Genomic DNA, 8939 nt, shown 5'->3' on the forward strand with positions numbered 1-8939 from the left:
ACCTTCCCGCCGAAGCGGTACCTATTGATCTACTCACATTAGCATGTTTTCGAACTGCTAGGTTGGCAGAAGTTGTAGCTAATAGTGGGTGCTCACTCCGCTCCCGGGATTTGAACCTGAGACCTTTCGGTCTGCAAGTTCAGCAGCTCAGCGCTTTAACATACTTCGCCACCGGGGAAGAGAGTAGTTGTGCACTTACTGAAATTTCTCTTATGGGTAACCATTCAAAGCATAGGAGCCATGTCCATTTTTGACCTCCATAGCAGTCTCAACAACATATCCTGCTTCGAAGCCAGTTTGAAATGGCTCAAGGAAGTGCCTGTCACCCAAGATTGCTTAGAGTTGGAGGACAGGTGCCTTCTCAATCATCTTGCCCCCTCAAAAGGTTGGTGACTGGTCTGTAATCATTAAGTTTCAGGGGATCAAAGGAGGGCTTTTTCAGCAGTGGTCTAACTGCTGCTTCTTTTAAGCAAGTTGGAAAGCTCTCCTACCTGAGATGGCAAGCCGTCTTTGCCTCAGAGGAAGAAAACAGAAACCCTTTTCAGAATAAATCTGGCCAAGGAAATGCGAAGATAGCTTTATCGTAAGGTCATCATCAGTCAGGAATGACTTGAAGGCACACAGCAACATAACCAAAACTCACAACCTCTGAGGATGCCTGGCATAGATGTGGGCGAAACATCAGGAGATAATGCTTCTTGAACATGGCCATACAGCCCAGAAAGCTCACAACAACCCTAAAACCAAAACTGATGTAGGACCTCAGCCAACATGTCTTTCCTTGAAAATAGAGAATAAGAGCTAACACCAATTATCTGCTTGGCACAGGTGGTCTCCTTGGTCTTGGCGGTGATAAGGGCCTCCTTGGCACAGGTATTGGTGGTGAAAAGGGTCTCCTTGGCACAGGTCTTCTTGGTTCAGGTGGCGGATCCAGTGGATCAGGTGGTGGATCTAGTGATACAGGCCTCCTTGGTACAGGTATTGGTGGTGATAAGGGCCTCCTTGGCACAGGTCTTCTTGCTTCAGGTGGTGAATCTAGTGGTGCCGCTACTAATAAAAGTGATGATTCTGGGAAAGGTGGTCTGCTTACAGGCTTACTTGGAGGTGGTGGAGGTGGCCTCCTTGGCGGTGGTGGAGGAGGAGATGGTGGCTTGCTTGGAGGTCTTCTTGGCAATGGGAGTCTCCTCGGTGGCGGAGCTGAATCAGGAGGTGGTGGCCTTCTTGGTGGAGTCCTGGGAGAAAAGGGGCTTCTGGGTGACAAAGGGCTACTTGGTGGTCAACTCCTTGGCAAAGATGGGCTGTTGAACCTCGGTGGTGAAAAAGGCCTCCTTGGTGGTCTCCTTGGCGGTGACAAAGGCCTCCTCGGGGGTCTCCTTGGGGACAAAGGCCTTCTCGGTGGTCTGCTCAGTGGTGACTTACTTGGGGGTCTTCTCGGAAGTGGTCAATCAAAGGAGCCATTCACATGGTGAGTTGATAGAAACAAGGTGGAATCTATGACAGTAGATAGATAGGTTTTCTAACTGACAAAAAAGAGTGCATCACCACAAATCTTCATAATTCTGTGATATACCCTAGATATTCACATGTTATTGGCCATCTTGGGACCATTGATAAGGGGCCAAACAAGGGGATCATATTAGCCCTCCATGGGACCTTTGAAGGTCACTCTCTTCCTACCATGCTCCACTTGATCTTCTTATCTTGGGGAGTTACCAGAGTGAGAATAGGTGACATCTCCTGTTCCTTTAATAGTTATGTGGAAAAGGGAATTTCCATAGATGTTGCTTCTTACTTGGCTACATGTCAGATAATACCTGCAAACCTCTCTAACTTTCATTATGGGGTTATGTAAAGTTCCTCCATATCTCCTATAGGCACAAAGGCCATTTGGGACTATTGTTTTGGAACCTTTCATGGGGGGCAAGCATGTCTTTACTCTCCCCATGTCTTCTGTAAACTAATTTTACCCTCCACACTTCCTCTTACCACTAAAGGTAAACTGAACTCATCTGGACCTTAAGGTCCTTGAGTGAAGGCCTTGGCACTCATGCTTTCGCCAAAAAGACTCCATTGGCACCTATTCTGATGCCATATTGACACCAGAAGTAGACTTCTCCCACTCTTCAAGACAGTTTCAGGTCCGCTAAGTTTGATTTTTGCCATTTTTATCTTCCTGTTCTAGATTTTTCAGTAGGAGTCTGCAAAGAAATGTTGCAATGAAATAATGGCTCTGTTATCTGTGGAGGATCTGTTTCTAGCTAAACCATGATTACATGAAACTGTTTATATGACTTATTGCCATTAAATTATTTATCTTCCTGTCCCAGAGTGCCATAGAGTTGTGTTGGAAGACCCAGCAAGGTATCCTTCTAGGAATTTGCAAGGTTCTCCATAGCAACTGTATGAGCACTTCTAGGGGAAGCATGCTGTAGAATCACCTGAAAGCCATTCTGAGGATACGATTTGTTATCTTAGATAGTTCCTTTACTTTTCAGACTAAAACCTAGACCTAAACCTTGATTGACTTGCACCAGAGTCACCAGACTTCATTGCATGCTCGTGTTGTTCATCAATCCTACGTTTTTCATTTCACAGGTTTAATGCATTGAACCTTGAGATTGTCCGAGGCTCTTGGAAGATCATACATGGAACGGAGTTGGTTCTCAACCTCCAAGCAAGAGTCACTGCAAATTTTCCTGGGTGAGTCATCTTCAAGACTTCCTTCCTATTCTACTGGGTCTAAAATTAATGTGAAAAATTGGGGTGGGGGGTTCATTACTCCAGATGCACACCACCTCTCTTGCATGGCTCCAAGTCCTGGTTCAGCTCCAAGTATCTCCAGCTAGAAGAGTCCCAAATAACATAGTTGAGGTTGCATCTAGGATGAATGCAGTTTGACCCCAATTTAGCTGCCATGGCTCAATGTGATGGAATCCTGGAAGTTACGGTTTGGCGAGGCTCCAGAATTCTTTCACCAAGGAGGCTGAAGACCTTGTGAAATATTGGGAAGAACTTCTGGACTACAAGAGCTGTTCGGCAGTGAAATTGACTGTCATGGAGGGTGGTGGACTCAGCCTCTTTGGAGTTCTTCACATGGAGAAAGGAAGGTTTTTTTCTCAGGTGTGATGCAGTTTTGGGTCCCTTTCTGGGCTGGATCAGATGTCCTTCAATCTCTATGAGCCTATGGCCTGTATTAGTTACAGTATTAGATTCAGAGTTAGGAGATGTAGATTGCCTGTGAGTCTTGAAGATTCACTAGTTGAACTTGAGACAATTAGTTTCCCAGACTGCAGAATTAGAACAGTTTGATACCACATTATCAGCTATGGTTCAATTCTATGGGATCCTGGTATCTATAGCTTTGTGAGATAGTTCCCCTTCTCTGTCAGAGCCCTCCAATGCCTCTACAAATTCCAGGATTCCACTACAAATTCCAGGATTCCATGAGATGGCGACTTGGCAACTAAAGTGATCTCAAACACTGTAATTCTGCAGTGAAGCTGGTCTCTCAATCTGACTTATCTCACAGGGTTATTATGAAGGTTAAGGAGGAAAAAGGAGAAACAAGTCCACTGTTTAGAGCTTATCTGAGGACTATAAATGTAGCATGTGATGGGATATTTTTTTAAATGAAGGCATGAGTGGCTGAACCTTTCGCTACCTTCCTTTGATCTCAGGTTTCTCCGTTTTCTGAGCGGATCTTCTGCGGAGATGAACATCACTGCCGACCTCGCACTCACCCAAAACAGGCCTGGAGACCTTCAGCTGGAGCTCAAAAACTGCAAGGACCTTGTGGGAGGTTTCTCCGTCAACCTGCCCAAGGGGTGAGTGGCTGAAAAAGGGAGGGCAGACCCCATTGTATGAGGCAGACGGGCTTTTCCAAACTGTCCCTGTCCTTCATGAAGCTCAGTGACTCCACCCTTTATACCACTTTGTGGCAGCAAAACTGTTTGGGATTCTAGCTTCCAGAATCCCCCATTTGGGCGAGCTGTCATAGGTTGGAATCCAGCATGGCTCAGCATAACTTAGGACTTGTCTTCACTAATGGAAAACAACATACCCTACAACTCATGGGGACTTCCAGTAAGTGCCTGGAGCTCCTGGAGCTCACCTTTGCTAATAAATGATTTCTATATGATCTAAACAAATAGGGGAAGATATGTCTATTATTAAGAAAATTAGAGGATAATGTATCAGTAAGAGGACAGACAGGGAAATAATATGAAAATGTCTGTAACTTTATAAACGAGAGGAAGGGTAGGCGAGATGATGCAAAATTTTAGATTGCGATTTGTTATACTGTTAGGGGCCCCCAGTGGCACAGTGTGTTAAAGCGCTGAGCTGCTGAACTTGCGGACCAAAAGGTGCCAGGTTCAAATCCCGGGAGCGGAATGAGCACCCGCTGTTAGCCCCAGCTCCTGCCAACCTAGCAGTTCGAAAACATGCCAATGTGAGTAGATCAATAGGTATCGCTCCAGCAGGAAGGTAACGGCGCTCCATGCAGTCATGCCGGCCACATGACCTTGGAGGTGTCTACGGACAACACCGGCTCTTTGGCTTAGAAATGGAGATGAGCACCAACCCCCAGAGTCGATCATGACTGGACTTAACGTCAGGGGAAAACCTTTACCTTACCTACAGTATATAATGTGGAAATGTAGTAATAACTACATTTATTTATTTATTTATTTAGGCAATCTTTATAGTTCCTTTCCCCACTTAAGGGCCCAAGGCAGTTAACAGCATTTATAAAATGCAAATAATAAAAGCAATACATTTCTAAAAGTCTTACTTTAATTCACTTTAGGCAAAATTGGGAAATATTCCAGAGTTTGCAGTTTCCTACAGCTTTGTGGCTACCTGAGCAGCTGGATTCGATCCATTTTGGCCTCATCCATTGGATATCATTGGCCTCATCCATATGGATACCATTAACATCACCATGATGGCAACCACAAGTCCCGAACCAAACCCCTTGCGGTGCTATTTTGGTGTCCAGATGATCCAGCCATGTCAAGACTGAATCTGCACAATTGACTTATTCCTTTGTCCTCCATGTAGCCCCTAATGCTCTTCATTGGCCATGGAGGCCCTGGCCATCACAATGATCATGCTAACGTCAAGCAAGCAAGAAGGGTCACTCTACCCCTTTGTTGTTGGACACTTGGGTGTTTAACCAAAGGCAAAAAGGTTCTTTTTGGATCACACAAGTAGTTAAGATGACAAGATTTTATTCAACAACATTTGACAAATGTGGAATGACATACATTATCAAGATTGTCAAAAATACAAATGCCCTGAAGTCTGGTGGTAAAAACAAAAGAAGCATTTAGAAATTGAGGAATCCATGCAGGAACTTCCACTGAGGTTCTTCTGTGCTTTTTCTCCTCAGCCTCATCGGCATGCTGATGAACGGTGTAATTAACACCGCCCTCCGTACCATCCTTCCCACCCTGGTGAGTGGTCTCCTGGGTTATATAGAGCCAGAGATGAGAAAGACAGTGTAACTAATGGCAGCAAGAACAACACTTCTAACATTTTTCATTCCTAGTCTCCATTGCTCATGCTGTTTTTCCTTGCAGATGTGCCCTGTGTTTCAAATCTGGTTCAGTATCATCAACATGCAACTCCGTTTCTTCAATGGTAAGTGTTGTGTGTTTGTGGGTCTTCATGTTTGTTAGCTGAGTCTGGGTGCATCTACACTGTAGAATCAACTACCGTGGTACAATGCTATGGAATCATAGGAGTTGTGGTTTTGCAAGATCTTGAGGCTTTGTTGACAAAAGAGTCCTAGTGCCTCACCAAACATTTGGAAGAACTTACCAATAGAAAGAATTATTGGACAGTGGAACCATTTCAGACTCCCTTGGAGGATGGTGGATTCATCTTCACTGAAATATTTGAAATAGAGATAGATGTCCACCTCTCAAGGTTTTTCTAGCTTAGATTTTTCTGCTTTGGCAGGTTGTTGGACAAGGAGCACAAATCTTCTTCTTGACTGGAAAGAAGAATGTCCCATTCTGTTTCATATGAGCTGTCAGAGAGGTCATACCCTTTCAATTTGAACCTCCAATAAACCAAGATACTGAACAAATTTTGGGTTGTTGTGGTTCAGCACCTTGGACGCCTCCTTTAATGTTCAGGCTAAAAGCCATAGGAGCAAATTCATCACCCCATTGACATTTCAAGAGGAAATTATTTCTCTAATGTCTCTGGGCAAAATTGGAAGGCCATGCTGAGGAAGTAAGGATCCAAATTTATTGAAAGGAACCTCAATTGAACGCAGATCCCAGAATTGCACTAAAAACTTAGCAATTCCTAAAGAAGGGTTCTCTCTAGAAATCTCTCAGTCTTCTAGTATAGGTCACACTGGAAAAACTGAGAGATAACATTTCAATGAACTCTGCAAAAGTAAAAACCTCAGATGTGGAGGGATGACTGTGTTCCCGCTCTATTTGCTTTTTATTTTCTGGAGTTTTGTAGAGAGGTGTTTTTTTTTGTTTTTTGTTTTTGCTTCAACTCAAATGAAGACCAATGAGCTTTCACATGTGAGCCACAAATTGTCAGGCTCCCAGCTATTCTCCAAGCACATAGTCAGATATGGTCCAGGATTATACACAGTAGTTAGCCTAACAGAGAGTCAAACAGCAGGAGTCTATTCCAAATGTTCAATCACATAGAAGCTCAACAAAGTTCAAGAACAGTCCAAGTCAAAATCCAAACATGTGGTCAAAGTCCAAACACGAAATACACCAACAAAGATACCAGCTGTATCTCTTTCCAAAACGTTGCTTCCAGCAAAGAGGTATTGCAGCTACCAGCTATTTATGCTGCCCAATAAAGCCCTTACACCTGAGAGGCCTTCTTCTGAGTCAGCAGATTGAATCTTCTCAGCTTGATGGCATCAACCCTTAGCTGGAGCTGGGCAGGGTGAGTCAGCTTCTGCTCTTCCCACTGAAGTGCCTCATCTTGTCCTGTTTCTTCCAAGCCAGGAGAGGCCTGCTCCTGCTCAGCATTGATAAGCTCTAAAATGTCAGGTTGCATAGGTGGTTGTTCTATATTTGCCCCTGATTCAGCTGATGAGAGAAAACCCTCTTCCCCATCAACCCCATCCTCCACCAAGGTCCTGACACCAATTGTCACATTATTTGCATGGCTTTGCTCCATTTAATCATTATATGGGGAGAGGCCAGTAAGGAGAGAAATCAGTTTTTTCTTGTTTGACTGTATCCCACCCACCTTTTGCTTTGTGTTCAGATTTCATCTTCTTTGGACTCCTGGGCCAAATTCACTCAGCTCTTTCCAGTGTGCCATTTTCCACAGGGCAGTTTTCAGAGCTCGATTTTAAGGTAGGTCCATATTTCCTTCCACTTGGGTATTGCTGCAGTACTTGGTATATAACGGGCATATACTGAAAAGACAATTGAGAAACAATGTGAGATGTGTGATGGATACAACTGAATAACTAGAAAGTCGTACACGAGAAGCAAGTGGTTCTGATATTTCTAAATGCTGAAAAGGCATTGGATGATATATGTTAGAATAGAAAAGATGGACTTTGATTGATGGATGTCATGGAATGCCTAGAAAGACATAATGAGAAGATGCAGCTCTCGTATATCTAGATGCTGAAAAGGCTTTTGAGAATGTACATTGGAAGTTCATGTTTGCACTAATAGAAAAGATAGATTTTGGTCAATGTATGTCATGGAATACCTAGAAAGACATCCACAAACAGCAAGCAGCCCTGATATTTCTAGATGCTGAAAAGGTATTCAATAATTTCAGTTGGAAGTTTGTGTTTACATTAATGGAAAATATAGATTTTGGTTGATGGATGTAATGGAATTAAATATATTGAAAGAGAAAATGAGAAGTAAACAGCTTTGATATTTTTAGACATTGATAAGGCATTTTATATTGTACATTGGAAGTAATAGAAAAGATGGATTCTGATCAATTTATAAATGGAATACATGAAAAGCAAACAGTTCTGATATTTCTAGGTGCTGAAAAGGCATTTGATAATGTACAATGGAAGTAATAGAAAAGACAGATTTAAGTCAAACTTTTAGTGCTTGGATAAAATAAATTTATGACAAACAATATGCTAAAATCTTAGAAAATTGGGGAATTGATGGATATTTGTAAAATTCAGAAAGATTCACAACAAGGGTGCCCACTTTTTCCATTACTTTTATTTTGACTTTGGAAGTACATTTGAAAGAGAAAAGGCAAAATGTAAGACTGAAGATAAAAAAGTATCTGTTAAACTGATTTTTTTTGCTGATGACATAATGATTGTGTTAGAAGATCCCTTGAAACTATGAACCCACTTTTAGAAATATGGAGAAGTAGAGGGTCTCAAAATTAATACACAGATAACAAAAATGGTAGACAAAAATCTAATAAAAGGAGAAATATTAAAATTAGGGGACATATCCTGGCTCAAAAAAGAGTGAAGTGTTTAGAAATAACTCTGACTAGTTATCAAGAGAAATAATACTTTATCTTTGTAAGATGTGGACATTTGGTAGCTTTGGAAAGTAAGACGTTTTTTTTTAACTTTTCCAGTGCACTGTAGTGCTATATTAAGTTACCTGTATTTTGTATTCTGGGGATTTTCTGTAATTTTTCCTAGATGTTCATTTATATAACTTGTGAAGTGTGTGCGTGTACAATTAATACTTTAAGTAAATTAGTGGAAGCAGAATTGCATGGAAGCATCATTGACCTTTGTTGTTCTTGTGTTTTTGCACATCATTTCCATGCCTTCAAGTTATGTCCTGTTGTTGTTTTATCACATCTGATTGCCTTTTTTCTCTTCCTTCAGGACAAACCTTTTCCTGGAGCTTTTCTTCAATGGTTTCTCAACCGTAAGTCTCTTTTCTTCTTCTTCCATGTAAACCCTATGGTTCTTCAGGATGGCTGTCACAGCA

This window comes from Anolis carolinensis, chromosome 4 (assembly GCF_035594765.1).
Source record: "Anolis carolinensis isolate JA03-04 chromosome 4, rAnoCar3.1.pri, whole genome shotgun sequence".
NCBI lineage: Eukaryota > Metazoa > Chordata > Lepidosauria > Squamata > Dactyloidae > Anolis > Anolis carolinensis.